The sequence below is a fragment of the Furipterus horrens genome, unplaced genomic scaffold (genome assembly GCF_987537825.1).
Source record: "Furipterus horrens unplaced genomic scaffold, mFurHor1.1.pri manual_scaffold_2, whole genome shotgun sequence".
Taxonomy (NCBI): Eukaryota; Metazoa; Chordata; class Mammalia; order Chiroptera; family Furipteridae; genus Furipterus; species Furipterus horrens.
Genome location: NW_028327172.1, coordinates 35,298,182 through 35,316,216, shown reverse-complemented (window position 1 = coordinate 35,316,216; position 18,035 = coordinate 35,298,182). Strand labels below are relative to the sequence as shown.

Sequence of the window (18,035 nt, the reverse complement as noted above, 5' to 3'; positions counted from 1 at the left end):
CATTGCGGCTCTACAGGAGACCCGGTTGGCCGACAACGGAACTATCAGAGAAACCAACTACACCTTCTACTGGCAAGGGAAGTCTCCGGACCAACCAAGACAGCACGGTGTTGGGTTTGCTGTGAAGAACACGCTTGTTAACTCCATAGAGCCACCCACAGGAGGCACAGAGAGATTACTTACCCTCCGATTGTCAACAACTTTCGGCCCAGTCAGCATTCTTAGCGCGTACGCCCCAATCCTCTGCGCCACCATCGAAGAGAAAGAACAGTTCTACCATGCACTGGACGAAGCGTTATCCAAGATCCCCAGAAGTAACGCTCTTTATCTCCTTGGAGACTTCAACGCAAGAGTAGGAGCCGACCACATGGCCTGGCCCACCTGCCTCGGAAACTTTGGGAGAGGAAAGATCAATGAGAATGGTCAGCGACTGCTTGAGCTTTCGTGTCACCATGGCCTGTGCGTGACAAACACATTCTTCAAGTGCAAAGAGATCCACCAGGTGTCATGGAGGCACCCCCGCTCCCGCCATTGGCACCAGCTTGACCTCGTCATCACCAGAAGAACGGATATTGGCAGCACCCTCCTCACCCGCAGCTACCACAGTGCAGACTGCGACACGGACCATGCCCTCGTGGTAAGCAAGGTGCGCATAATGCCGAAGAGGTTGCACCACTCCAAGATGAAGGGTCGCCCACGCATCAACACCAGTTGTGCCAGCAACCCAGTTAAGACCCAGCAATTCATCAACAAGATGGAAGATGCACTCGGCGAGGGAGTGGCGGCAGATGACATTATCGAATCCAATTGGCCACGTCTCCGCGACGCCATATACAACTCCGCCATTATTGCTTACGGGAAGAAAGAGCGGAAGAACGCTGACTGGTACGAGGCTCACTGGGAAGAAATGGAACCCGTGATCGAGGCTAAGAGGAAGGCCCTCCTGGCTTACAAGGCCACGCCCACTCCCAGTACACTTCAAGCTCTACGGGCTGCCAGGAACAAAGTCCAGAAGACCGCCCGCCACTGTGCCAACACCTATTGGCTAAACCTGTGCAGAAGCATTCAGGAAGCCGCCGATATAGGCAACGCACGAGGAATGTATGAGGGTATCAAGAAGGCAACAGGCCCAATCCCCTCCAAGATCGCCCCCCTTAAGTCCAAGACAGGTGAGGTCATCACTGACCAGGAACAGCAAATGCGGCGGTGGACCGAGCACTACCTCGAGCTGTACGCAACGAAGAACACCATAACAGACACTGCTCTTAACGCCATCCCAGACCTACCAGTCATGGAGGAGCTAGACACCCCACCTACTGCGGCAGAGCTCAGCAAAGCCATCGACCGCCTCGCTTGTGGGAAAGCACCAGGAAGCGACGGAATCCCTCCAGAAATCCTAAAGAGCGGGAAACCAGTCCTGCTACAGCCGCTCCACCATCTACTCTGTCGCTGCTGGAAGGAGGGTTACATCCCCCAGGATATGAGAGATGCCAACATTATCACCATGTACAAGAACAAAGGAGACCGCAGCGACTGCAACAACTACCGGGGCATCTCTCTCCTCAGCGTCGTCGGCAAAGTATTCGCCTGGGTCGCTCTTGCCCGCCTGCAGACCCTTGCTTCCTGCGTCTACCCAGAGTCCCAGTGTGGCTTCAGAGCTGGCCGATCAACAGTGGACATGATCTTCTCCCTACGCCAGCTGCAGGAGAAGTGTCACGAGCAGCATAAACCACTCTACCTCGCCTTTATCGACCTTACGAAGGCGTTTGATCTGGTCAGTCGAAGCGGTCTCTTCAGCTTGCTATGGAAGATTGGCTGTCCACCACATCTGCTTGCTGTGGTCATGTCCTTTCACGACAACATGCACAGCACGGTGTCCTACAACGGCGCAACCTCTGAGGCCTTCCCAGTCAGCAGCGGAGTAAAGCAGGGCTGCGTCCTCGCGCCTACGCTGTTCAGAATCTTCTTCTCCATGCTCCTCCAATACGCCTTTAAGGACTGCAGCGAGGGTGTCTTCATTCACACCAGATCCGATGGCAAGCTCTACAACCTGGCCCGTCTACGAGCCAAGAACAAAGTCAAAGAGGTGCTCATCCGTGAGATGCTTTTCGCCGACGACGCAGCTTTGACATCACACTCCGAAGAGGGACTCCAGCAGCTAGTCACTTGCCTTTCCCACGCATGCAAGGAGTTCGGACTAGCCATCAGCCTGACGAAGATGAATGTTATGGCTCAAGGCACGGGGACTCCCCCATGCATCACCATCGACGGGTACACCCTGGAGGTTGTCAACGACTTCACTTACCTCGGGTCCACCATCTCGAGCTCTCTGTCAGTCGACTTGGAGGTCAACCGGAGAATCGCCAGGGCAGCCACAGTTATGGCCAGACTGAACCGGCGAGCGTGGAACAATTCCAGCCTCACTGAGAAAACCAGACTGTGCATCTATCAAGCCTGCGTACTCAGCACTCTCCTCTATGGCAGCGAGACGTGGACCACCTACGCAAGGCACGAAAGGAAACTCAACAACTTCCACATGAGGTGCCTGCGACGCGTCCTGCATGTCGCCTGGCAGGATAAGGTCCCCAACACCGAGCTGCTGAAGCGAGCCAATATGAGCAGTTTGCATGCAGTTCTTAGCGAGAGATGCCTCAGGTGGCTCGGCCATGTCAAAAGAATGGATGCAGGCCGTATCCCCAAAGACCTCCTCTACGGCGAGCTAGCAGAAGGCAAGAGGATGACAGGGCGCCCAAAACTGCGGTTCAAAGACATCTGCAAAAAGGACATGACACAATGCTCCATCAATCTCAACACATGGGAAGTTCAAGCAGACGACCGCCTAGCCTGGAGGCTCGCGGTCAGGCAAGGTACGTCACGTGCAGAGGCTGCGCGCAACGAGGAGGCGGTCCAGAAAAGATCGAGGCGGAAGCAGCGTCAACAGCAGCAACAACGGCCATCTGCCTTCACCTGTAACAAGTGTGGCAGGGATTGTCACTCCCGAGTCGGACTGCACAGCCATTCTCGGCGGTGCAGATAGACCCTCAGGAAGCTACGCCATCGTCTCTCGAGACGGACGGCTGCCGACGATATGAATGTTAAGGAGTGATAAATTAATAATGTAAAATAGTGATAAAAGGAAAAGAGCCATATAATAAAAGAAGTGAAAATAAGGGCAAGAGGGGGAGAAAAATCTAAGAAAGTCTAGGTGGAGATTAGTTTGGCAAGTAATCTATTTGTACTGTCAGAGTAAAAAGAGAAATTCAACAAAAAAAAATAACGCCTTTGTAATATAATGAAAAGACACATGCCATTTCATAAAGAGAGAAACTTTCCCCAGGGTGAACTACTAGGAGAAATCCGTGGCATTTTGTAAGGGATGTTGACTAGCATGATGAAGGGCATTGTTTCATAGCAGTTTTATAAATGATAAAGATATTTTTTTTGGAATGAGTAAGGAAAAAAACCCACATTTTATTTCCCCATTAACACGCAGCCATATTATTCATAATGTATTTCGAAATACTTAGATTGCCAGTCGCAGCCACTGCAACAGAAATTCAATTGAGTTACCATCTAGAGAGAACAGCTACATTGCTATATATAATTTATTAACTTAGTAGTTCAGTTTCTCAATATTTAGCACGTTTGTGTAAAAATTAATATTCCCATTTGTTTATAGTGACATTAATATGAATGTATAACTTCAAAGTCAACATCCTTTTCACTATAACCATAAAACTTCTTAAAAGATAGTTGTGGGTTGTGGTAAAATAATGACTGGCTATTAGAGTAGCACTGTTCCAAAATCAAACATACTGGTAGGCTTAGAAAGGCATAAGTGTGTAGACTCACTCTCAGTATGCTATGTTTCCTACATTTTTGCTGTACATACTTGTCTCATTATATGATATAAAATATTTCTTCAAATTTGAAAAACACAAGTAAGATGAGTATATTTGCATCTTCATTTCAAAATAACCATTTTAAATGAAAAAACAAAAGAGTTCCTCGTGTTTGTTAACTCTGTTTAAGAGATGGATTTAGTATTTTCTTCGCTACATGTACAATTTTTTAGCCTATCTTAGTGCCTCGTTACAACCAGTTTAGTAATCAGACCTCCAGTGCTTTGTTAAAAACTGCATTCAGTAAATTATAAGATTGTAAAATCTGTAGCTGAATCCTTGTTAAGACATTGAATTATAACAAAGTCTAAAAAGTGTATGACTATTCATCAATACCCTTGGAACCTATAAATAATTGCAAAAAAATCCCATGTGCATATAATTCAAACATAAACTTTGCAGGGAAGGGTCATAAAATAAATACTACAATATTTTTCAACTTTATTTAAGTGCTGCCATGATGGTTAGAATATTACTAATGGAGTCAAACTGTTTTTTAAAAACTGTTTTCCAAGTAGTTAGAATAATTTTGCAAAACAAAGATAAGCAAGAGCCTATGCCAGTACATTTTTCCGGTAGTGTAATTGCTAACATGAGGTATAAACTGTAAGCAGTTAATACAGTATAAATTGGTACACCACTAAATCACAGTCTGGTGAAAAGCTTCTCAGCTAATGCAACTTACTGTAGAGAGCGGAGAGGGAGTGGGTATTAAGAGAAATGAGAAGGAAAAGACAGGGTAGGTTTCCAGTGGGGGCATCATTAATGCACCTTATAATTACCATCTTGTATGTAACAGTCCACTATTGCAAAAACGTAAATTCTTTCCAAGTATGTGGGTCTAGAGTATACTTTATGTAGCATTAAGATTATTTCAGTATTGCTAATCCTTCATTTGATTTAAATTTGGATATACACATATGTAATCATAAATGTATATCAAAAACAATAAATAGAATTTTAAACATTTTTATCTCATTTTTGAAAAGTTAACAGTTAAGACTAAACTATGTACTACACAATTTTCTAGACTATTTAAACTTGGGTAAAACTAAAGGAAAACATTACTATTTCTTTAGCAAATGGCTTGTGGGAAACCTCAAGCTCACTCATCTTCTTATAGATGGGTGTATTTGATGAGGCTTGTGATCCAATGATTCGTCGGCAGCCGTCCGTCTCGAGAGACGATGGTGTAGCTTCTTAAGAGTCTATCTGCACCCCCGAGAATGGCTGTACAGTCCGACTCGGGAGTGACACGGTATCTGTCTCCTCCCGTGTTGAATCGACATCTTGCGATGAAGCTACAGAGCCTGGGCAGGGTGATATGGAGGGTCTGCTGTTGCCCATGCAGCAGACCCCCCCTCTCTTCGCAGCTGAAGGATCCAAGGGAAAGACGGAGTCAATACAGCTTGGCTTCAGGTGCACCGCAGGAGTTGCCGGTGTTGACTACAACGTCAAACCGCCTTAGGGACTCCGGCTCCGGATTTTCTGTCGGGGTTTACTCCCTTAGCCTTTCCCCTGAAGAGGTATGCCGCAAGGCATCGGAGGTTTTTTGGAATCAGAGTTTTCCTTCTCTGATGTGCCCTGACTGGAAGATCGAACCAGCGACACTTAGCTCGCAGGCCGACGCTCAAGCCAGGGTAGATCCAATGATTGTTTAGCAGAAATTTTACCAAACTGAAAATTCTTTTATTAACGGGCATTATAAACAGATAATACTAATCTTAATTAAAAACCATGAGTGCCACACCACCTCATGAATAACATGAAAAGTATTTCCCATTTTAAAAGGCAACACTCAGCATACAAAAACCTATATACTAAACAGGTTGTAATACAGATACATGATTGACTTTTTAAAATTATATATATATATACAGTACATAATTAATGTTAATCATGTGATCAGAACATTTTTTCTATATTTCTTTCATGCTTCCCTTTCCCCAGAAACTGAATTCTGAACTTCCTCTTCTAAAATTGGTACAGTCAGGTTATCCTTGACATCAAATTGTATTTAATCACAAATTTAGTAAACCAATGACACAAGTTTCATTTTCATATTCATCAAATATCTGCTGCTGGTGAAAATATTCTGTAAATCTTGTGGCACACTGATCCTAGTTCTGCTACAGATGATTCCTTTATGCTAACCCTGCTAGGAAAATATTTATTGCTATTCAGAAGACATGCAGCACCATCTATAGCAGGATTCTCTTTTGAAGTTTTATGAGCTGCACACTCACACAAAAATCCATTGTTCAGTTGCCGTCAGCTGAGTACATGTATCTGATGGCATTCACTCTGAAGTTTGACAGCAAGTCCATTGAGCTCAAGATAGAATTGTCTCAGATGTTCATATATTTCCATACACCTTCATCTTAGCCTTCTGGTGGTTCAAGAATTTTGTCAATATTGGAACAATTTGCTCTTATGTTCTGTTGAATATACCACTGAACAGCTAGTATACTGTCCATTTCATCAAAGGATTCATCAGGCCAATTATAGAAATGCTGTGCCTTGGTGCCTGGACTGTTCTGCCTGAGCACTGCCCTCCCCTCTGCCATGAACATAGTGCCAGAGTCAGTACCCACATGTAGGGGATGGCTCTAGACACATTTTCGTATTCAAATGCTCTTTCACTCTACTTCAGCTACACTGGCCGGGATTCTTGCCTGTTTTTTTGAGCTATCAGGATTATTCCTGAGTTGAGAGTATTTGCATATGTTGTTTCTTCTGCTTAGAACGCTCTTCCTTTATATTTCCTCATACATTGCTCCCTCTCTGCATACCAGTTTCTGTTCAGGTGAGACTGTTTAAGAGCGGTTTCCCTGACCATCCTATATAAATAAGCCCCTCTTATACCTGCCTATTATTCTACATTCCCTTACCCTACTTAATTTTTCTTCATTTTACTTTTATCATCATGTTTATCTTTCTCCCTTTCTAGAATGCAAAGACTTTATATTATTTATCTCTGTATCTAAGTAGCCTAGAATAATGACTGGTGCGTAATATATGTCTTCAATAAATACTTGTTAAATTAATGAATGAATATATAAGTCTAGAGCTCAGGAGAAAAGTTCCATGTTGAAAAGTAAATTTAGGCATTAGTAGCATATAGATGATTTTTAAAACCATAAAGTTGGATGAGATTATCAAGGAACAATGTGTAGCCATAACAGAAAAAAGATCCAGATTTAAGCCTTGCTCTACTTTACCAATTATAATTAGACTAGGGAGACCCAGTAAATTAGGGGGAATACCAAAAGAGAAACATCATTGAAAAAAGAGGAAATGTTCTAAGCATGCAACTGTGTTGAATGATGCTGAAAGAATGACCAAAATGAGGTTTGTGAATTAACCTTTGAATTTGGCAAGATGAAGGTTGTTTTGTGGCCTTCAGGAGTTATTTTAGCGGAGTGACTGGGACAGAAAGCAGATTGTAATAGAAGAGCGAATGACAGGTCAAGAAGTAGAGCAAAGTAGAAAACTTTTGAGAAGTTTTGCTGTAAAGGGGAACAGAGAAATTGGTGATTACTGAAGGAAGGAAGTGGAATCAAGGGAGAGCTTAAGTATTTTCCAGAATCTTCTGAATTTGGGATCTGTTCATCTTGGTTATCTTCTCTTATATTGAGTCCTAGCTGTCATCACTTAACTAGAGAATTGGTTTATACTACCTTTTTACAAGTGGCAAAACCTGGATTCCTCCCCAAACCTTTTATTTACCAAGGTGCTCTTTTCTTCCTCCATTTCATTAGAATCCTTTGTAAATGCTTCCTTTTTCTTTAAATGATAACTATTTGGTAAATTAAACTTTTTCAACTGCTTGCTTTTCTTGATGATTTTATCATGTTGTATAACCATCATAGGTAGTTTCAAGTATCAATAGTGGTAATAATTGTAATAAGATGTTAATATATATATTGACATGATACTGTGTACAGGGGACCATTTGAAGAGGTTTACATGTATTTATTGAGTTAATATTCAGAACAACCCTGGGATACAGGTACTATTATTAATCTCAACAGAGTACACAGGGCAATGAGGTACAGAGAGTTTTAACTAATTTCCTTAAGATTATACAGTTAGTAAGAGTCTGCCAGTATGGTTGTCTTAGCCACTGTGCTATACTGTCTCTACATGACCAAAGCAAATGTATCATCTTTCAGTTATTTTAAATAAATACACCTTTGGTGAATCGTTTTGGTTGTCAAGAATTCTAAACTTTTATATCTAGTATATGAATGTATGTTTTGGACTGGGTTGTTGGTTAATTCTATTATTTTTACAATAATCATGTTTTAAAGCTATATTGAACATTTAATTAAATAATGGCAAATAAAATTAAGAATCAGATGTGCTTCCTAAATCACATTTTTTTCCTTATATCTTTTTTTGGCCTACCTCTGTTGGCTATGAACTTTAGTTTTAAGTTTATTTGTGCTTATAACAATAAGCACTGTTTATTCAGTGAGTAATTTTACTAACCTTCAAGGCTTACCATTTCCAGAATGACAGAGAAGCAATGATCAAGTTTACACTTAAATATACTCTTGAATTCATGACATTCCATTTTGACAGTGATACAAAGCATGGTCATAGGCCTCATTGAAAAGGAATGTCAGAACTGTTTCTAAAAGTTTCTTTCATTTATCTAACATAGAAAGGTCTATCATCATGCTTACTATAAAGTTTATGATATATGAATATGTTTTTCTAAGGTTGGTTATTAGTAATATGCTTGTAGCACATAAAAGAGTTTTTAGGAATTTTAAGTTTTGGAGCTATTTTAGCTTATCTAAATAAATTTTTATGCTTATGTAAATGTTATTAACACTTAAAACTTAATGAAAATATTTTCACTGCTGCAATAGTGAAAAAACTTTAAAGAACCTAGATTTAGTTGATTTTTTTAAGTACATTTTATTGATTATGTTGTTATACTAGTCCCAATTTTTTTCCCCTTCGCTCCCCTCTGCCCAGTACTCCCCTTCCCTCCAGCAATTCCACCCCCCTTAGTTCACGTCCATGAGTTGTGCATATACGTTCCTTGACTTCACCCTTTCCTATATTATTCTTAACTTCCCCCTGTCTATTTTGTACCAACCAATTATGCTTCTTAGACCCTGCACTATTTCCCCATTGCTCCTCCTTCCTCCTCCCAGCTGATAACCCTCCAAATGATCCCCACACCTATAATTCTGTTCCTGTTCTGGTTGTTTGCTTAGTTTGTTTTTGTTTTTATTTTTTAGATTCAGTTCTTGATAGTTGTGTTTGTTGTCATTTTAATGTTCATAGTGTTGATCTTCTTTTTCTTAAGTAAATCCCTTTGATACTTCATGTAATAATGGCTTGCTGATGATGAACTCCTTTAGCTTTTACCTTGTCTGGGAAGCACTTCATCTGCCCTTCCATTCCAAATTATAACTTTGTTGGATAGAATAGTCTTGGTTGTAGGTCCTTGCTTTTCATCTCATTGAATATTTCTTGCCAGTTCCTTCTCGCCTGCAAAGTTTCTTTTGAGAAATCAGCTGAGAGTCTTATAGGCACCCTTTTGTAGGTAACGCCCTGCTTTTCTCTTGCTGCTTTTAAGATTCTGTCTTTATCTTTCATTTTTGGCATTTTAATTATGATGTGTCTTGATGTGATCCTCTTTGGGTCTAGCTTGTTTGGGACTCTCTGTGCTTCCTGGACTTCTATGTCTATTTCCTTCACCAAATTTGGGGAGTTTTCCTTTATTATTTTCTCACATAAGCTTTCAATTTCTTGCTCTTCCTCTTCTCCTTCTGGCACCCCTATGATTCAGATGTTGGCACGTGTAAAGTTGTCCCAGAGGTTCCTAAGCCTCTCCTCATTTTTTTCAATTCTTGTTTTCTCATTTGGTACTGGTTGACTGTTTTTTTCTTCCTTATGTTCCAAATCATTGATTTGAACCCTGGTTTCCTTCCCTTCACCATTGGTTTTGTGTGGGTTTTCCTTAATTTCATTTAGCATAACCTTCACTTCTTCCCTGCGTTTGCTGTACTTAAGCATATCTGTCAAGCCTGTGAGTATCTTCATCACCAGTGTTTTGAATTCTGTGTCTATTAGGTTGGCTATCTCCTCGTCGCTTAGTTCTCCCACTGGAACCTTGATCCATTCCCTCTTTTGGGCCATAGTTCTCTGTCTTCTCATCTTGACAGGCTCCCGTATTTGTTTACCTCTGTGTCTTAGGTTGAGCTGTTGCTCCTGTTATGTTGTAAGAGGCGGAGCCTTAGGTATTTGTCAGTGTAGGGCGATCTGTTTCACCACGTTATGGAGCTGTGTGGGGGGGAGTGGCCAGAGAGGGAACAATGCTGCTTGCTCAGCACTCGCCCCTTTTCCAGGCACTTCTCCCACTTCCATATGGGACTAGTGCGTCTCTAGCTTTTGCCCTGGCCGTTGTTCCCAGAGTGGGTGGGTCTACAGATTTTCTAGGACCCGTGGGGGCCCTTTAAATAAGCAGACTGCTGAGAGACCAGCAGTTTCTGCCTCCGCCCCAACCCCTACTGACTTGCACAGTCAGAAGGAATGAGGCTCTTATTTTCCCTGGCGCTGGGATTGTGAGCTGTGCAGTTTGCTCTGGGGCTGGAAGCATTCCCTGGGTGTCCCTCCTGACTTTTTAAAACGTGTGACTGCTTTCCACTGGCCTGCCGCTGCCACCACTACACTGTGTCCTCTCTGCCCAGGCTCCGCCCCTCCTACCTGTCTGGATGAGTATTTCTTTATATCTTTGTTTGTTGGACTTCCATGCAGCTTGATTTTCTGGAACTTCTGGTTGTCTCTAGTATTGAGGTAGTTGTATTCCTTCTTAGTTGTGGAGGGAGATGCAGCATGTCTAAGCCTCTGTCTTGGCTGGGAGTGCGCCATAGCTCAATTGTTTTAAGAACTATTAAATAAAATCATAGTAATGTATTAATCTGATGGCTTTTTTTGAAATTAATTTCAATATGCTGACTTTTTGTTTATTCTTTTTTTGCATTTGATAACATTTCAAAAGATCATATTGTGTTTATTTTCTCAGTGACCTCTGAGCAAAAGAAATAAAGTTATGTCCTTGGTGGAATGTGGCTAGTTGTAGTTTTTCAAATTTTTGTAATGAGGCATTTTGCTTTAGTGAAAATAAGTTATATTTCAAATGTTACCTTTGCTTACTTTATTTGATCTTATCTTGGTTGCAGAAATTTAACTACTATGTAATAAAACACCAAGATTTATGATTTTTAATATTTTCACTTACAAGAAAAGTTTCACTGAAACATTTGTAAGACCACATACTATGAGATAAATGATTCATATTCAGAAGTTGATTGACCTAACTTTTAGAATTATAGCTATTGTATAAAATATAATTAATCTCCATATGTAAGTGCAGAAACAAATTTTGAGTATGAAATCATAATCTTAAGTTTTGTTCTGTGCTAATGGAGTATTCAGATTTTTTTTTGACACAAGCATGACTAAAATGTTTAAATAAATTTTTTAATAATGATGTATAAGTTTGAGTTCTTAGTTGCAAATAATAGAAATCAACTCTGGTTGTTTTCAGAACTGAAAAAAATGTTGACAGAATATTGAGACGCTCACAGAATCACTGGAAAGGCTGGAGAGCCAGTCTCCAAAAATGGATAGCAATAAGAGAAATTAGGTAGCAGGCAAAACCCCAGCCAAAATAACAGCACATCAGGAGTCTGTTGAATACATGTATGAATGCCACCAACAATGAATACTCACTTCTTATTGTAGCCTGTGAATGCCTCCACTGTCACCTCTAACACTGTTAATTCAGAACCTTGATGGTGCTGCCATTAGTTTCACCTGTCCCCGGAATGGATTCTCCGGTTATTTCCCCCTGTTCCCTTCTGTTGCACCGTTATACCCCTCTTTAAAGCACTGGGTGGGTGTTTCTGAGTAGTTATAATTCTAAGACCATATGCTAATGCTGTAACTACAAGAATGGTTGGGTAGTGAATATATGGCGTTTTCAGGTTGTATAGTGGGAAGTGAGCTCTGCAGGTCATTAACACTCATCTGGTTGTGAATTTCTCAAATGTAGGAAAGGAATTCAGATGTTGGGTGACTAAAAATGGACATATATCCACTGTATTCTCTTTACTACTACATCTAATTTCTTTTCATTCTTTTATGAATTATTTTAACCTATAACTGCATAAGAGAAAAAAGGCATGTTTATGTGCTCTAGTTTTTATTTCCTTTCTTCTGCTGACTTTGGGCTGCTGTTCTCTTCTAGTTCTTTAAGATGATGACAGCTGCAGGGCAAGTTAGGGCATGGAGGGATTGAGCACAAAGGAAAAAGGACTCATGGACATGGGCAACTGTGGTGACTGCTGGGGGGAGGGTATAAAGGGACTAAATGGTAATGGAAAAAATACAGTGAAGATTAAAATTTTAAAAAGATATACTGTTAGGTTGTTTACTTGAGATATTTCTTGTTTTTTGAGAGGCATGTAATGATATAAACTTCACTCTTATTACTACTTTCCCTGCGTCCCAGAAGTTCTGATATGTCTTATTGTTGTTCTTATTTGTCTCTATATATCTTTTGATCTCACCTTTTATTTCTTCTTTGACCCAGTCATTTTTTAGTAGTATGTTGTTTAATCTCCACATATTTGTGGGTTTTTTACTTCCTGTTTTGCAGTTGATGTCCAATTTCAAAGCATTGTGGTCAGAAAATATGCTTGGTATGATTTCAGTCTTCTTAATTTGTTGAGGCTAGTTTTGTGACCCAGCATATGATCTATCCTTGAGAATGTTCCATGTACACTGGAGAAGAATATATAATCTGATGTTGTAGTAAGAAAGGCTCTGTAAAATGTCAATTATATTCATTTGGTGTAATGTGTTCTTTAAAACCGATATTTCTTTATTGATTTTCTGTTTGGATGACCTTTCTTGAGCTGTCAAAGGAGTAGTTAATCCCCTACTATGGAGAACATATTCGTTGATATATCTGATAAAGGGTTAATATATCCAAAATTTATAAAGTACTTACAAAACTCAACACCAAAAAATACAAACAACCCTATTAAAAAAATGGGCTAAGAACCTGAAAAGATATTTCTCCAAAGAGGACATACAGATGGTTAATAGGCATATGAAAAGATGCTCACCATCACTAATCATCAGCTAAATGAAAATTAAAACCACAATGAGATACCATCTCACACCTGTCAGAATGGCCGTCATCAGTAAATCAAAAAATGTGCTGGTGGGGACAAATACCATATGATTTCACTTATATGTGGAATCTAATGAACAAACTGAACTTACAGGTGGAGAGCTGGATGACAGCTAGTGGGAGGGAAGATGGGGGTGGGAATTGAGCAAATAGGGAAAAAGACTCATGGACATGGACAACAGTGTGGTAATTGCTGGGGGTAGGGGGGCTTAAGGGGACTAAAAGGTAATGTTAAAAAAAAACAATAAAGATTAAACATTTCATATAAAAATTTAAAAACTAGACAAATACTAGAATTTTAATGTCAAAGTTGAATGCTCTCAGTAATGAATATATTTTTTATGAAATTTCTTCTGTTGATGTTCTGACAGTTCTTGGGTTCGTAACTTGAATCACTTGGTTATAAAGTTGACATATTATTATTACACACCAATTCTTACTTACTTAGGCTGAAAGTTATGGCTAAGAATCCATAGCTTTATTTTTCTCAAGTAAAATGTTAAGCTAATCATCCATCCCCATATATTCAGCATCTTATACCAAACAGAAGAAATTTTATGCATCTGTGTTAAGTGATAAGAGGTAAAGCAATTTAATTGAAAAGAGAATGGAAAACTTATTATTTTTAGGGGACCTGAAGGGAATAGGAACTCCCCATCTGAAAGATCACAGCTATTGTATTGTTTTTGAACTTTTTTAGCATAATGAAAAATTAAGTTTATAAATATGGAAATGTCTACAAAATCAATTTTTAAATTCCCTCTTATTCATTATTGTCTTTCTTTGCTGCAATGTTCAATCAACTCAAGTGTTTAAATATTTAATAAGTAAAATGTACATAAAGCCTTAAAATCATTACTTTTCCGGGAAAACTAGAGTAGGCACTGGAGATTTTTAAGAAGCCATTTGATGTTAGACGGGTAAAGGGTGTTTTGCTTTGGAAGTTAGAAAACAAAAATTATTGTAAAAAGTTTATTCACAATAAAATCTCACTGGCTTAATTATTTTTTGATTTTTTAAATATATTTTATTGATTATGTTGTTAACAGTAGTTTCAGTTTTTGCCCTTTGCTCCCCTCTGCCCAGTACCCACCTTCCCTCTAGCAATTCCACCCCCCCTTAGTTCATGTCCATGGGTAGTGCATATACATTCTTTGGCTTCACCCTTTCCTATATTATTCTTAACTTACCCCTCTCTATTTTGTACCAACAAATTATGCTTCTTAATCCCTGCACCAATTCCCCATTTCTCCCTCTTCCCCCTCCCAGCTGATAACCCTCCAAATGATCCCCATACCTATGATTCTGTTCCTATTCTGGTTTGCTTAGTTGGATTTTGTTTTTATTTTTTAGATTCAGTTGTTGATAGTTGTGTTAGTTGTCATTTTAGTGTTCATAATTTTGATCTTCTTTTCTTAAGTAAGTCCCTTTGACATTTCATATAACAATGGCTTAGTGATGATGAACTCCTTTAGCTTTACCTTGTCTGGGAAGCACTTCATCTGCCCTTCCATTCTAAATGATAGTTTTGTTGGATAGAGTAGTCTTGGTTGTAGGTCCTTGCTTTTCAACTCATTGAATACTTCTTGCCAGTCCCTTCTTGCCTGCAAAGTTTCTTTTGAGAAATCAGCTGAGAGTCTTATAGGCACCCCTTTGTAGGTAATGCCCTGCTTTTCTCTTGCTGCTTTTAAGATTCTGTCTTTATCTTTTACCTTTGGCATTTTAATTATGATGTATGTTGGTGTGGTCCTTTCTGGGTCTAGCTTGTTTGGGACTCTATGCCTCCTGGACTGTATGTCTATTTCCTTCACCAAATTTGGGGAGTTTTCCTTCATTATTTTCTCACATAAGCTTTCAGTTTCTTGATCTTCCTCTTTTCCTTCTGACACCCCTGTGGTTTGGATGTTGGAGTATTTAAAGTTGTCCCAGAGGTTCCACAGACTCTCCTTATTTTTTTTTCAATTCTTGTTTACTCATTCTGTATTGGTTGACTCTTGTTTTCTTCCTTATGTTCTAAATAATTGATTTGAACCCTGGTTTCCTTCCCTTCACCATTTGTTTTGTGTGGATTTTCCTTCATTTCATTTAGCATAGCCTTCACCTCTTCCCTTATGTGTTTGCCATACTTAAGCATATCTGTCAAGGCTATGAGCATCTTTGTCACCAGTGTTTTCAACTGTTTGTTAGGTTGGCTATCTCCTTGTTTGTTAGGTTGGCTATCTCCTCGTTTGTTAGGTTGGCTATCTCCTCGTTTGTTAGGTTGGCTATATCCTTGTCGCTTAGTTCTCCCACTAGAACCTTGATCTGTTCCCTCTTTTGGGCCATACTTCTCTGTCACCTCATCTTGACAGGCTCTTGTGTTTGCCTCTGTGTCTTAGGTAGAGCTGTCTCTCCAGTTACGTTGTAAGGGGTGGAGCCTTAGGTTTTCTCGTCAGTAGAGGGCGACCTGTTTCACCACATTTTGGCTCTGTATGTGGAGGAGGGGTCTGAGAGGAAACAATATTGCTTGCTCAGCACTTGCACCTTTTCCAGGCACTTCTCCCACTTTGCATGGGACTGGTGCCTCTCTAGTTGTTGCCCTGGCTGCCATTCCCAGAGTGGTGGGTCTGCAGATTTTTCTAGGACTGTGGGGGGCCTTTTAAACAAGCGGACTCTGCTGAGAGACCGGTAGTTTCTTCCTCAATCACCACTGGCTTGCACAGTCAGAAGCAATGAGGCTTTATTTTCCCTGGCACTGGGACCATGAGGTGCGTGGTCTGGTCTGGTGCTGGGAGTGCTCCCCAGGTGTCCCTTCTGACTTTTTAAAATGTGTGACTTGCTTTCCGGCAGCCTGCCACTGCCACCACTGCTGCTGCCACCATACTGAGGTCTCTCCACCTGGGCTTCTCCCCTCCTACCTGTATGGATGAGTATTTCTTCTTTATATCTTTGTTTGTTGGACTTCCACGCAACTCAGTTTTCTGGAACTTCTGGTTGTCTCTAGTTTTGTGGTAGTTGTATTCCTTCTTAGTTGTGGATGAGATGCCGCATTTCTGTCTATGTCTCCATCTTTGCCAGAAGTCCCGGCTTAATTAATTTTGAATAAGATAGATTGTGAAAGCTTGTGTTTTAGGAACTTCCTATTTATAATGTGGTAAATAACATACAACTGTTTTCTTTTTTTTACAGCAATTTTTATTAACAAAGACATAGGCAAAGTAATACGCTTTGTAGGATGGAACTTAACTCAGGCAGAATTTTCAAAAAGTGTTTTATGGCATAGAGGGATAGTTCACTTTTCATGAATTATTTGTTTCTTGCTGAGCTGCATGGATATTTATGAATTTTTTATTTTTTCCATGATAATTTGATAATGTAACTTTATTGTGTAGTTTCTTTGACACTTTAGTTTTAATGTTAACTATTCCTTAACTTATTATAAACAAACATTAGTCAAGGGAACTCATTAACATTAGTAATACTAAATAAATAATGTTTACATTTCTTCAGATCAGTCTCTGTCATAATAGGTAACCCCTTCAAGGTGTAGTATCTCATTTAATCTGAAAAGCTTGAGTGTAAGTATTATTATTATTACCATTTTATAGACAATGTTACTTAAAGAACTCTGCAGTTGGACTTTCGGAAGAAGGGCCAGTGTTCGAAATGTGTGCGGCTAGCCCCCAGTCTATCTACTTTGTATATATGGATTTTTGTATATGACAGTACTCCTGATAAATTTGCTATTTTTAGATCTCCTCATCCTTATTTTTATTAATACCATTATTATCTTTTGTGTCTGCATAGACTCAAACTTGCTAGGCATCTTTGATGATACACTCCTGTCCTCCCTTACTCCCTCCCAAACTAGGACATTGCAGTTTAGGAAAGACAATTTCTGTAATAGTTCTACTATTATCTTATTATTATTTTGAACTCAGGGCTGAGATTAAAATTTTCCTGAATGAGAAGAACCACCCTTAACCATTAGTGTTAAATACAGAGTGACTTTGGAAATTAGCCTATGCTGATAATATTTCTTCATCAATTCAGCCTGAAATTACAAGGCATAATAGTGCTTAAATGCAAAATTTATACTGTGGTAAAAGTCATTTTGATGACAATGAATGTTATTTGAATCACAAGTCATGTCAAGCGTCTTTACTTACTTCACATGCTGTCAAAAGTTAAAACAAGAAAGGAGATCTCCATTATCACACAAATCTGCAGTAGAGATATTACCTAGATCAAAGTATAGTTTTAGTAGTATTTTTTCAGAACTCAGTGCAAATACAGGATTTTCCTTATTTCAGATTCATTTAACTGTGCAGTGAATGTACTTCCAAGTAACCTTCAGTTGGAATGGATTATCTGCAATATAATGACATGCTAATATGCAAATACCAAGAGAAGAATCTAATATAATGATATAAATTCCTTTCAAATGATGGATATGCTCCATTAAAATCATATGCTTGTGGCATATCTATCTGTATGAAAAGACATTTTCAAAGGTGAAATAATGTGAAATCTCATAACAGATGATCTTTATAGATGAACATTGATTTTGATGATAGAGAATACCAGCTTTGAATCCCAATTAAACGAAATGCTCTCCTCCCAGAATAATTCACTTTTTCTCATTGGCAGATCTGTATTATAAAAATTTATACTCACTATTATTATAGTTATACCCACTACTTATTTTTTCAACAGAACTGTGAAAATATATTTGTCTTTTTTTATAGAAATGCCTACAGAGTATCCTTGATTTTGCATCTTGGTCTACAAAAACTGAAATCTTTATTGTCTGGTCCTTTACATGAAAAGTTTGCCAGTCCTGAGCTAAACAATTATTTGTTCGTTTTTTGTGATCACATGCTTAGCAGACACAAAGAAAAATTTATTGGTGGGGTTTAAACTATTAG

The 18,035-nt window shown here is 39.4% G+C and overlaps 1 protein-coding gene and 1 pseudogene across 1 annotated transcript in view; one reads left to right on the top strand and one right to left on the bottom strand.

Moving 5' to 3' along the window:
• Positions 1-18,035, top strand: part of PDE3B (phosphodiesterase 3B) — a 155,573-nt gene that overhangs the window by 59,028 nt on the left and 78,510 nt on the right. The window lies entirely within an intron of this gene.
• Positions 5,833-6,475, bottom strand: LOC150018145 (MOB-like protein phocein pseudogene; annotated as a pseudogene).